We start from the raw sequence: 14,316 nt of genomic DNA, 5'->3' as shown, positions 1-14,316 counted from the left end.
CTACCCGTACACCCAAGACTCGTCACCAGTTATTATGGTGTTCATGAAGTCAAGGTCACTGTTTGTGGAATCTTCGACGACGCTACGTCGAGTACCAGCCCGGCTACCGTGTTTGGGTGTGGACGCCGATACGCCAACGAGGACTTGGCGAGAAACTTACGACGCTATTTCGGACCCTATAAGATCATCCGACGTATTGGCGCACTGGACTACGAGGTCCTGCCAGATGGCATTTCGCAATTACAGCGGCGCCGCGCACGACCTGAAGTCATCCACGTGGTGCGTCTTAAGCCTTTCTACCATAGAAAAAGAAATTCAACAAGAGGGGACACTCGGCGTAAACTGGCAACAGGGCACACGTCACGCTAATATTGACGCCGTCCGATAGCTACCGCGAGCACCGAAAAAAAAGTGAAATTAAGTTAACAGACATTGTTTTCTTTTTTAAATTTTTGCCGTGAAAAGTAAAAAGTTTTGCGTAGAAACGAACTGATACTTTGCAACTTATTTTTCTTGCGTTACCTAGCGATAGGCCAATGACGCGCCAGATGCATACGTCATTCGCCAGACACGCCACCGAAACGAGTGAGGACGACTGCGCGTGTGAGCGCTCGCCTGTTGGGCAACCCGTCTGACACCTTTTCTTTATGCAGCCTGGTTTCTTGACCTCCCGGCCTATTCTTGCGTTCCTGCTTCACTTGAACGTGGCACCACTGCATTATTGGACGATGGCAAGGTGAGAAATTTTGTTTCACAGTCTCCGACACAATTTGGCTTACGACACGGCACCGATACTTATGACGCAGTTAGCAAAAAAAACAGTTCGGCCGTCCTGGCGCTGGTAATTTGAGTTAATGAATCTTGCTGGGACATGTCTCCGACCCTTGCTGGGGTATTATTGTAACTCATTTCGGTACTTTTGAGACACACTGGCCGCACAGGGTGGCGACGTAGTTAGCGAGAACCAACTCGGCCGCGGTGCATAGTGTAATGCATCTTACTATGAGAAGTTTGTGCCGCTTTCTCAGACGCCAGACATTACTCAAAAGTAATTTCGTTAGTTTTAGGGGTACTCTTGAGGCATGTTGGCCGCACAGGGCGCTGTGACGCAGTTAGCGATAAGCAGCTCGGCCGTGGTGACAAAGTTCGTTTGGCATGTAATGAATCTTAGTTGGACATGTTTGTGACATTTTTGTGGTCCCGCAACAGTATATACTTTCTTTCGGTACTCACGCTTGTAGAAAACGCGATGAGCGATTGCCAAAAGTGATAACATGGGAGTGTGTTGCTGGCGTCGGCAGAACGCGCAAAAGATAACACCGAGGAACATAACAGAAACTTGTAATTCGAAGATTCCGTCTTCTAAAGGAGTGAAAACAGGCTTTGCACCCACGTATCTGTCTTGAGCGCGAGTAGAAAGCATTCCGCGAGCGTCTACCATGGTCCGGCTGGGAGCCTCTGTTGCGTCCGTCTGTGTGTATACGTAGCGTACCGTCGCGTCGCCTGAGGCCAAGTTTTCGAAACGCAAAGTCGCCCGTGTATTTGTGCTGCCAAAGTGCAGGAAATAATGCCCGGAAATATGGGAATATGGGAATGCTTGGATATCAAATGTTTTCATATTTTGTAGTATTGTTTGGTATGAGTCAAATATTTTCTGCGCCATGTATGTAAAAAGCGACTTGCTTTTGTTTGTAAGGCCGCCCATTCACTGCCGCTTTCGCACGTTTCACCTCTACACGCAGTATTCCTATGTGTAAATACCAAAATGACACAAGCTTGTAATTTATTTTCTTTCAGCTCATACCATCTGGTGGAGCTTCATACGGGAGAGAGAGAGAACACTTTATTGTGTCTATGAAGGGGTTTGGGTGCGGCGGGGTTGGGAGACTAACCCCCAGTCCTCCCCTTCCTCAGACGGCGGCAAGTCCTTGCCTTCTGGCAGCGTCTTCGGCCATTCGGAGGGCCCAGAGCTGCTCTTCTGGGTCCAAGCTGAGCAGCAAAGTCTCCCACTGCTCGGCCGTAGTTTTGAACGGTATTGACAAGCGTACGGGAACTACCTGGGGCCACAACGTTGGATGAATGCACAAAAAGCCCTGACCGAGTATTTATATTGCCACCTGTAGGTAGTGGGTCAAGCAAAATAAACATTTCCTCATTGGACAAGGCGTCTTGCGTCTACTTTGTGAAATTGCCCATGGCACGGATTCGATGGGGCTTGTTAAGATGGTTCTCAATAATTTTTGCCAAATAATAAAACGACTCCGCACCAATACCACACGCGGTTGAGCAATAAAAAAAATGTCACAGTTTCGCCCTAAGGGCGAAGCAATGCATGCGATAGCAACACAGCAATGTCATACGAAGTAAGGTGAGCGGCTTTGGTAGCAATATGAATTGTAGTAAACATGAGCTGATTAAGTAAGCAGGTGTGCTGCGGCGTAAGTAGACCGACATGAAGAGAGACTCGATGACCACGAGAAGGCGCGTGTGAAACGGTGGTGTTGATGAGAAGCGCTTCCCGTGGGCAGCGCGCGTGCGAAGGGACACACCTGTAGCGCTGCACTGCCGGTCCGGGCAGCATTACATGTGTAGCGTGCGTTGGAAAATGTGACCCGACTATTACTAACTCAATGAACAAGCGTGGTGTGAGCGCGCACAAACAAACATGAAGAGATCACACTGAATGACTGCAGACAACGACTGTCAAAACGCTGGCAGCAAGCATACGCCGCTGCGGGCGAAGGTACGTGCGGTCTATCGCTTCAACAGAAACTGAGCCGCGAATGCACGCGGCGCATAGAGGTCAGAGCCGTGTGGAGATAAGAGACGGTGCGGCGAGCGACGAGCGCGGTTGTTGGCAGAAGAAAAGTGCCCCCCCCCCCCCCGCTTCCTCCGGCGCTGGCTTCCCGCTTCCTTGCTTGCGCGTGGGAGAGATAAGAGACCGTGCGGTCGAGCGACGAGCGCGGTTGTTGGCACAGTAGAAGTGCCCCCCCCCCCCCCCCCCCCCCCGCTCCCTCCGGCGCTGGCTTCCCGCTTCGTTGCTTGCGCGTGGGGGCTTGAGTGCGTTCGCTCTCCGTGATAGCGCGCGTCCCAGCACGCTTGCGCTGGGGCATACGGCGCGCGGTGAAGATTTTATCTATACGGAGCCTCACGGCGACGGCGGTGGATACGGCGACGGCGACGGCGACGCCGACGGCAGAAATCCGGTTGAAGTGTCCATATAATTGCTATCGCAATAAAATTAATACGAGCCGATGGACGCAGCCGGCGTGCCAGCTAGCGTTCAAAACCAGAAGTGTGGTTCAGGTATTGATAATGACCACTTCGCGCGCTGCAGTCAATTCGGCCGCTGGGCTCTATGGGAGTGTCCGCTCTTGTTGAATTCCTTTCTCTATGTTTCTACGCTCGCTGATGAATTTGGGTACTTTGTTGCTCTGTTGTCTTTTTTTTCTTTATTACGTGTGGTTTTGTTTTCGCTTTCCTGTGTGCTTCTAGCATCGAGACAATGCTTTTTTGAGGGGACGCTATGGACACGTTTATCTTTCACCGGTGACCGCTTTCCACCGGCTAACAAATGTTACACTCGGCGCAGGACGCGCCTGCATGTATCGCAAGTTTCTCGAACGTTATCAATGCTTCTATCTGATGTCTGTTGACACCGACGCTTTGTAATCTGATTGCATGAGCGACGCGAATTGTTCAGTACTTTCTGGAAGACACGGGGGCACCAGGGCCGCGATTTCGTAGCGATGCCTTATGCTTTATTTTGGAATAGTCTTATCATCCACCGCTCAGCGGCCGGCTGATCCCGTTGATAACGCGAGCGGACCGTCGCTCTGACCACTGACAAAGCGCGATAAGCGCGAAAAGGCATTATTACTTTAAAGGCATGGCTACAAAATACCGGCCCAGGGTTTACTTTGTAACCTTCGATGACAAATGCATAAAAGCCGACGCGTTTAGTCACTGATGAATTTTTTTTTCGACGACCGACGATTGTGCTCGCCGCTCTTGTTGTAACGTGAGTTATTTTATTTGCTGGGCACAGAATCACCCAATAAAGAGTTTTATTCTGCGTGCTTCCACGTCACGACCACGTGAAAGTATTTAGTTTCAGAATATTTAATATAAAAGGCATGCGCTGCCGGTGTTTCATGTTATTTTTTTGTGGGCTGTGAATCTCAAAAATCCATCCGCCGGGGTGGCTCAGTCAGCTAAGGCGTTGCGCTGCTGTGCACGAGATGGCGGGATCGAATCCCGGCTGCGGCGGCCGCATTTCGATGGAGGCGAAATTCAAAAGCGCCCGTCTGCTTGCGTTGTAGTGCACGTTAAAGAAACCCAGGTGGTCAAAATTATTCCGGGGCCCTCCACTACGGCGTGCCTAATAATCAGAACTGGTTTTGGCACGTAAAATCCCAGAAAGAAGAATCTCAAAAATCCGAGGAATATTGACACAACTTTAGTGGTAAAACATTGATGCTATCTTGAAAGCTATCGTCTTATGCGTAAGACGGACGGACAATTTCCTCGTTAGATAACCATAGAAATGCTGACGCATTTAATTACCATCCCATTTCAATCACGCGAATCAGTTGTAAACTTCTAGAGCACATCATCGCAAAACACATTTTACAATTGCTAGAAGAGAATAGATTATTTTACTCATCCCAGCATGCCTTCCGTGCTGGACTATCCGCCATTACACAATTAATCCAAGTGGTTCATGATCTCGCTGCGGCATTAGACGAGAAGCCATTGATTGATGTCATTTGTATAGATTTTGCAAAAGCATTTGATAAAGTGCCGCATGATAAGCTGATCTTTAAACTGAGAAAAATAGGTATCGATGAAAGACAAGTGCTTTGGATAACAGAATACTTAAGTGATCGTAAACAGTTTAGATGGCAGTTTGTCGAGTCTACTCCAAGTGCTTCCTCAGTGGTTGGTACGAGAACTGCAGCGCAATAAAACACAAGGATGACACAAAGAAACACTGTACCAACTCGCTACGTTAATCTGGGGTCGGTATTGGGTGCACTGTTATTTCTTTGATATACCAACGATATCTTCACGGTTGTTCAACAACCGGTGGGAACAACCGGCTTTTCGCAGATGACTGCCTAATTTATTCTACCGTAACCAATGTTCAGGATCAACTCAGAATGAGTCGTTGTTTAGAAAATTTCAGCCAACGGTTTAATTTATAGGATATGAAAATAAGCTACTATAAATCAACATACAGACATATGAGTTAAAAAGTAAACGTTCTGCCTTTTAACTATTACATTGATGGCAATTTGTTTAAATATTTAGGAGTTAAAGAGACGCATGATCTGACATGGCATACGCACATAGAAAATGTGTGCTCGAAAGCAAACGAAAGACTAGGTTTCTTAAAGGGCCCCTAAACCACCCAAAGGTCGAAATTTATTTGTGGTGTTGCAGATCTGCACGAGTCTACAATGAACACGTAGGCGCAACAAGTTTTCGAAATGGTGCCGTAATAGCGGAGTTACACGCGTTTGATGATCGAAACACGGCCCTCGCTCGTTTCGCTCTTTCCTTCGCTACACTCCGTTCGTCGGCTGGTCTCTCCTCCTCGGCGAGTGCCCCTCCAAATGTCGCGTGGCATACGTCATCGCCAACGCGCTTTTTCAAAACATTGTCCACTTCTGGTTAAGGCACGTCCACGCTTGCGGCAAACATACCGACGGCGACCCGGCCTTCAGTCCTCATCATCGTAAACTAATAAGACCCTCAATGGGTCTTATTAGTTGCCTGAAATAAACTTCAAACTTCAAACTTCAGTGCCGCAGAACGTCTGCCGCGCGAGAGGTGTCCAAAATAGACGGCACATCGGCCGGCACATCGGCCGGCGCACCGGCGACGCAGACATCGACTGCAGCTTCGGTTCCAAGCAAAATAATTTCGGCTAGATAAAGTGATACGTAAATTGTACATCTTATGAAAAACGATATCCACTGCCAAACGTTAAACACTAACGAGAGCTCCGACACCTGTCGAGCTCAGCTGCGGTGCACGGCTACCGACGGCATACGACCGGCTCTGATGCACTCGCATCGCAGCCAATGGCGCCGCAAATATAAGCGTATTTTCTTATTCGTGTACAATTATTGCGAAGAGCGACAACAACGGTAAGAAAATATTGCGGCTCGCGAGTGCCGGTAATTCATTCCGAAGCGCCATCCGCTTTAGCTTTGAAGTGCACCGGAGAAGAGTTAGCGACGATATCGGTGCCGTCAAGCGATCAACGGCGGTGAGGCGGCCGTACAAATGGGTCCCGGTCTTAAGCAGGAGACACACGGTACGATTCGGCGTCCGATCCGACGTGCGGCGCGCTCTGGCATGCGGCATACGACGATTCGGGGCACACGGGACGTGCAGCCGGACGAGCGAGCTAAGCTCCGCCCAGATCCTGCGCCCCAGCTTGTACGCTCGGAGGACGTCATATCCTCGTCGAGAAATACAAATAAACAACTTTGCGCAATGCAGCTGCGCTTTACGCGAACACTGTCACTAAAATTACGTCTTTGTGAGCGACAATACACTTCGCAACGGTGTGTTCTCCAATGCCAGCTCCACTGACAGCCAGCGATAGGGCCGGTAGGCCTAGCTCGGCGGACGCCACGGCCGACGGTTCTTGCGATCCAGTCCGAGCTCGTCGAAGTGCGCTTATTTTTGCCAGCGCGATAAACACTGTACACGTAGGTTACCTGTAATTAAATGCACTTGCATTACTCGACGCCGTCGTAGCGAACGGCAAGCGTGCAAGCTAAGCGAGCAGCCTGGCTCAGACACTCGGCGTGTACTGTCTACCTACGAAATGCTGTCGCATCGCGGCTCCCGGCCGATCTCGCCAGTAGCTGAGTGCTAGTACTAGGCGCTGCCTTGCAGAACAGGCACACGTTCCAGGTAATTTTACTGAAATGGTAACTTCGTGTCAGAAACGAATTGTAGCAATGTTGTTGCAGCCGGTATGAAAAAAAATTATGGGGTGGCGAGAAACCGGCCCGCCGGCACCGCCTCTCTGGAGGAAACGTCAGAGAACGTCACATACCAGGCGCGCTGTCATTGGCTGCGGCCAAACGACGGTGTGGTCGTCGGACGCGCCGGACGGTGAAAATCTGTCCAGTTTGTCGCACGCCGGGCATCCGATCCTGCGCTTCGGCACGGCAAAACGCCTCGGTTCCGGCGCATCGGACGCCGGACCGGACGCCGAATCGGACCGTGTGTCTCCCGCTTTATCCTTTCCACGGCAAGGAAATCTCGCCGTTCGCGAGCAAAAGTTCAAAACCGCCGTCGAACTGCGGCCCGCGAATGGCAAACGGCGTGCAGCGAGTTAGCGTGCCGGTAATATGAATGGGTCTTAGCCGCGACTTCACGTTTCTCGGCTACCCGCTGTTGCTGCCGTGCCGGCCCATGCTTTTGTGAAGCGTGTCGCTATGGGCCCTGTGTTGCGCGCACGTCTAGAAAAGGCAATGCTGTCGCGCTCTGTTCGCGCAGCTTATCAGACCGCTAAGCACGACTGTGCTGGAACGTGAGCGATTTGACACTTGCATTGCGGGTTGTAATTACCGATTCGCAAGTGCGCACAAGCGAGCAACACGACTAGGAAGAGCCGGAAGCGTGCGTACCTGCTAGCAGACTAACAAGTAGTCGTAGGTTCTTGCTGGACCAATCGACATCGTCCCCGTTGACATCACCAGATGACCCTGGTGACATCATGACGACCGCTGGTGATACCGGAAAGGCCCGGAGAGGAGCACGACTTGTTTTTCTCGCGGCGCGTAGCGCTGCCACGTTTGGCATCGTTGATCTTGACGGCATTCTGAACCCCATGTGCGTGTTTAGTTGAAATGGTCAAAAAGATATCGGAGGTGGTTTAGGGGCCCTTTAAGGAAAAAACTAGATCAAGCTTCGCGAGATGTAAAGCTGATAGCTCACTGTCACGGAGCGGCATATTTTCGAGAGTTTTCGAGTGGTTTTGACGCCAATTAACGGCCGCCAAAAACGTCGTGTCCTCACGGGGCAGCATATAGTCTCTCGAGACCTCGACACGCCGATCAGTGGCCGCCAAAAACGTCGTGTCCTCAGTGTGCGGCATATAATTGTGACAAGGCGACATGCCGATTAACGGGCGTCAAAAACGTCGTGGCCCCACTGGGTGGTATCTCGTTTCGAGACTTCGACACGCCGATTAACGGACCCAGAGGTTGTGCGTGTGCGTCCGTGTGGTGCAGTGCCTGGGCTCGACCTTGGAGAGACCGGCCTTCGTCCCTGGCGAAAGGGGCGCGGCCAAGACTTTTGGGAGGAGTCATGAATCAATTAGGTGAACTCTGCATACCGGCAGTTCCCCTACATAGGGAACTAGGGAAAGGAGAGGCTATTTAAGCGCAGGTTTTGGGCCCTGCTAATTAGTCTAGAAGCTGAACCTATGCGCTGCTGAGAAGCCGTCGGGGGGCTAGTGCCGTCAAGTATTGCCTGGGCCGCCTGGCCACGTCGGAATCCGAGGAACTAGTTGACGTACCAGACGACAAACCAACGTCTGCAACGAAGCTCACGGTAGTTCGCCTCAAGTTAGCTCAACCTGCTTGAGAGAAGACGTAAAATGTAGACTGCCGGGAAATCCAGCCCAGGAATCGCATCCACCTCAACAAGATCGGCCCGCCAGCATTCTTCGGGAAAGCTCTGCGCGCCGACTTCACGGTTTATGGACTTGCTGCTGCTGCCCGGCCACGCCTATGACATAGTTGTTTTCTTTTGAACTTTATTTTAGTCAAATGCTGTTAGGTGTTATTCTTGTATATTTTATCCGCGCCCTGATTCATATGTATCTGTATTGTTAATTGCTCATCACATTTCTCCGTCATCATTGTGTTATATTATGTTCAGGTGTGTTAGTCTGTCATGTGTCTTTATTTATTATTTTATTTTAATAATTGTGCATATTTATTAGTCGATAACTATCTGTTTCTTTTGTTTCCTCCCGACTTTGACTGTTTTCCCTGTGTTCGCTTGACTACGGAACGACCAACTGGCTTGTATACCCCGTCGATCGACTTCGCGCCGACGACTAATCGGTGACAGCTGTGACACTCAGAATGATTTTGTTATAATTGAATATGCCTCAGTCTTATGGAGCCCTCATCAGAACGCAATGACTACAAGGTTAGAAATATTCAACGTCGTGCCGTGCGCTTCGTATGCGCGAAGTATTAGATTCCGTCACACAGATGTCGCACTCCTGTGAACTGGAAACGCTTGAAGCACGATACAAAACAATTTTCAGGATGGACCCTTAAAAAGCTGTCAGCCATTCCACTGTGGTGGAGACCAGCGAATCTGTACTATGGTGGGAATTATGTATTTTCAATTATGCGCAGTCCTCCACTACGGCGTGCCTCATAATCAGAACTAGTTTTGGTACGTAAAACCCCAGAAGAAGAAGACTTAAGATGTGATAGTGTAATTGGTTATTTGAACTATTAAAGAATCAGAAACATATATGTTCCAGTGGTTTTCATTTATTTAGTGACCACAGGGACCATGGCCTCATGGTCGCTACGGTACACCGTCATAGAGTGTACGGCAAAGGTTGGCACGTTCTTCATGACCACCTCACCAACGCCGCGCGCGTTCGGCGCGAACGCGGGCAAAACGCCGCCGCCGTCGACAACAGCTTTTTTTTCGAAAGCTTGCCCTTAGGCATATTACAAAGTATATCAAAAATACACGAACAGACTTGACTCGTGCAAAAAATCTAGAAGTGAACGATGATACGGCCCATGAATCCAACGTTCAAGGTCGAGTGGGCGGCCAGGCCGAAGGCCTGTTGCCCGTATGTGGCGGAGACGGCTTAGGTGAAGTCCTGGGCACGTCCATAATAGGTGTGTCACTGTCACATTTTGAATCGTAGTGTCACAAAATGGGCACAATGTATCATAGGGACCATGGTACTGTTGTGCCCAGAGAGCGGTCACAGATGGGGTGAGTGCTACCCCAAGCCTCCGTAACGTAACCTCCTCTCGGCGGGTTAACCCACCAGGGAGGTCTGACCCACACGGAGGTATAAGAGCTCGTGTGGTACGTCGGAGATTGAGGTGCGAAGCACCTTAGGCCGAGCCTTGTCCCTCGTAGTCCGTAGCTCTGGTTGGCATGGAGACCGCTATGTATGTATGTATACGCATATATATATATATATGCATACAAGATGAAGGGTTTCGCGCCAGACCCGAAGGTATATACAAAAAAGGAAAAAGAGACGAACGTTTATGGCATATTTACTGACTGACGTTTCGGCCGGAGGACCGGCCTTCGTCGGAGTTCACTCCGATTTCATCGGATTTCATCGGAGTTCACTCCATTCACTCCGACGAAGGCCGGCTTTCGTCGGAGTTCACTCCGATTTCATCGGATTTCATCGGAGTTCACTCCATTCACTCCGACGAAGGCCGGTCCTCCGGCCGAAACGTCAGTCAGTAAATATGCCATAAACGTTCGTCTTTTTTTCCTTTTTTGAATATATATACATATATATACATAGTATATATATATATATATATATATATATATATATATATATATACCGGCCGGAAGCCGACTTTACGTTCCGCTTCCGGCTTCTGGAGAGCGCTTCCGGCGTTTTTCTGTCTCGTCCGTAGCTAGGGGCACTGCGATGCACAAGGGCATTCGTTCCCGACGCGCGCTCTCTTTCTCTCTCGTCCGTAGCTAGGGGCGCTGCGGTTCATAAGGGCGTTAGGGTGCCTCGATGCCAGCGCCGCCGTTCAGGGTGGTGCCATCCTTTGACCGCACCCGCGCCGCCGCTTTCTCGCTGCAACGCCATCTTGAGTCACAGCGAGCAGTTGCGAGTGCTTGGTGCCCGTGCTTAGTTCGAGGCACAGTACGCGCGGATGCTTCGCTGACGCTTCTACTTGCTGGACAGTGTTCAGCCGCATGAATGACCACCTTGTCAAATGCGTCGAGTCGACATGACGGGCTGTTGTGTTCGCAAGTGCACCGGATCGACGCGTAAAGGGCTTCGTTGTTTACGCTTCCCCCGGGACCCAGAGCTAAGGAAGAGATGGGAAGCCCAAGTAAAGCGCCATCACTGGAAGGCAACGGATGGCTCCTACATTTGCGAGGTAAGTGTCAAGAAAGTTTAGACTATCGCACCGTGTTTTTCATTTAAATAAGAAAGTATTCTCTGATCCTCGCTCACGTACCTACGTTCGCTCACGAACTAAGCACTGCACCGATGCTGAGTAGCCTATGGTTTGCGAGCGCGTGTCGCATAGGCTTTTGCCGTTTTGATCGGCGCAGTCTATGCGAATAGTACCCTTATTTTAAGGACTGACGAAAATGATTCGCCGCGAAATAGCCTTACATTAGCTACAAATCGTCATGTAAACCACCTATTTTACTTTTTCACGGGAAGCACACATCGTGTGTCTCTTGTTTCTTGTTTTTTTCCCCCTCAGTTTCTTTTTTCGCTACTGGTTATTAAAGACGATAGTCTTTCTTGGTGAACTTAAACGCTGAAAACTTGGTCTGTCTGTCTGTCTGTCTGTCTGTTTGTCTGTCGGTCACCCGATTCAGCCACCCGGCCAAAGTTGGACCACTTGCTTACCGCCCACACTACTTAAACTGGTACGGCTGTTCACACTTGTGAACGTTATCGATCACAAAGTAAATATTACGCATATCTGAGGCGCAACATCACAAGGTAAGTATTAGGAGGTGTGTTCCTTTAATAGAAAATACATAGACACGTAACTCTAAAGACCCTAGTTTCTTAAGCTGCGCTGAAAATGCCATGCTATGCGCGCCGACGAACGACGTTCCCCGACTGCGCGCCGACGAGCGCCCTCTGCCATGGAGGAAGGAAACCCTCTGCACAAGCTCATGTTTCCCGATGTATTGCCAGATGGCGTCCATGTCTCACGCAGCACCTCCTCAATTTTATCAATGCCAGCCAGATGCGGCCGATTCAACATAAAGGAAGCGCTGTCTGAGGCAGGGCAAAACATAAATGGCCGCTTGATGAAATAATGCGGTAAAATGAAATCTGTTCAAACAAACCTTCATGCCAGGACGGAAATGGTACGAAAACAGCATCACGGGTGGCCGCGGATCAGACCAGCATTCATGTAGTACGGCCGGCAGAAGACTATCGTCTTTCGACGACATTTGCAGCGAAGCACGCAGATACGCGGCAAATTTTTTGGGACTAAAGAACGCTGTGCTTCTTCTGGGGAGAGCGGCTGTTGCGTACGTGGCAAGCAAAGCATTGTGATTTTCTCTATTCTCAGCAGATATCTTGCGGATCTCAGATTGTTACGTTATATAGCAGATTTTTTAGACGAATATATTTGTAGCGTGGTGCTCGTAAGCCGATGGTCATTCGTGCTCATTCCCGATCGTAGTGGGTACTGTGACGGTCCATAAATGCCTGTGCACGGTATGACCAGGTGTAGTAGAGTTAAGGGGCATCATGGGACCGAAATGTTTCGGCGCTTTCTGGCATGGTGTCTGTTGTAGCCTGTGCATTTCTTCGAAACGTGTGAAGCGAGGTAATACAGCATTACTTCTGCGAAAATTTATTTTTAAGCACTGTAATGAGTTCTCTGTATTTACAAGGCAACTTTTCATATAAATAATCACTTTTGTTGTTTTACTTGTACTTAGAAACACTTTGCAGAGGACCAGTACGAGGCAAATCAACAGGATGGGCGCCGTCTGTTCAACAGCCCTACATCATCATGGACTATACTTTCGAAGTGAAAAACATTGCTAATCTGTATTTGACTGTCATAGTTTCATTTACGGTTTTTGTACGCGATATGTATGCAGTGTTGTTTATTTTTTCAATGTAGTTATCAATGTTCTAATGGTTATTTATAAAATGTTATGTACTCGCCATCGATGTGTTTGACTGATGCGACGTATTCGATGGTAGCTGATGTATTGTGGCTGGATATCTTGATTAATATTACCCGCGCTTGCGTTTTCTTATTTGCATTCTTGTGTTCGATTTCTATTGTGTGTAATAAGGTTGATGTACTCACTTGAACCCCCCCCCCCATGTAATGAATAATTACAAAAAAAAAACTCTCACTATCCCGAATTGTGTGTCGAGCCTACCTTGCGAATTTTTTTTATCTCGTCTTTCAACATAACCTTCAGGCGCCACACAGTACATATACTTTTTCCTGTACATATCTCTTTCATGATTGATTGTACTAGACATAAGTAAATGTATTTTGTGCATCGTTTGGTTTCTTGTGTGTACTACGCAAGATTGACACAGACAAGTTACGTTACATGTTTCTCTACAGCCCTAACTAAACCTTATTTACACATCGCAGTTATTTTTGCACCAGCTTAATCCTGTCAGCACAGAGTTTTGTGGGCAAAAAAAGCAAAAGTGCGCGTAGATATCGTCAAATAATTGCAACGAACGCGAAGAGCACGCGCAACGAAAGGGAAACTAACCGCCGTGCGTGAGTGGCTGGCTACGGTAAAGGAGGCGTGACGTGTAAACCAAAATACAACAGCGAAAAAGAAAAAAATCCACACACAGGGAGTCGCAAACCTCATATACCAAGCATCGAAACGCAACAAAATAGTGCGTATTTCAAACATACACAAGGCATGTTAAATGTAAATTGAATTAGGCAACTTGGGGCATGTTCCCGGCGCCATACATTTACGTCTTGGACCTTCGACGAGTTAACGGCTATTGGTTATAAAGATGTGCAGATGCGATACCGATAAAAAAATCCTCATCAAGGCAAAGCACTTGGAAGTGCGCCGCGAGTAACACTATTTATGAACGCAAGCGTAGCTGAGTCTCAGCTCGTGTGACTCAATATGGCGGCGCCAGCGGGGTTGTCTCCACCCTGGACGGCGGCGCTGGGCATCGAGGCACCCTATAAGGGCGTTCGTTCCCGACACGCGCTCGCTTTCTCGTCCGTAGCTAGGGGCGCTGCATTGCACAAGGGCGTTCGTTCCCGACGCGCGCTCTCTCTCTCGTTCCCGACGCGCGCTCTTTCTCTCTCATCCGTAGCTGTGGTTTACCCGAATGATCCCCCGGTGCTTCGCCCACTCATCATTATTCACTTCGTGGATATGCGGTGATTTTTTTTCCCGGAGCAGTTGTCCGCAGGCGTCTTCAGGAAAATGCGGAAGTGGGTACGTTTATGTTCTCAGGGTGGATTGCCAAATAGTTGTGCGCGTTGTTTGTGTGACCGCACACAACCGCTGTCAAAACGCTGGCTACGTGACGGAACGGCTAAA

This window comes from Dermacentor silvarum, chromosome 2, assembly GCF_013339745.2.
Source record: "Dermacentor silvarum isolate Dsil-2018 chromosome 2, BIME_Dsil_1.4, whole genome shotgun sequence".
NCBI lineage: Eukaryota > Metazoa > Arthropoda > Arachnida > Ixodida > Ixodidae > Dermacentor > Dermacentor silvarum.
Note: the sequence above shows the minus strand (reverse complement) of the source record.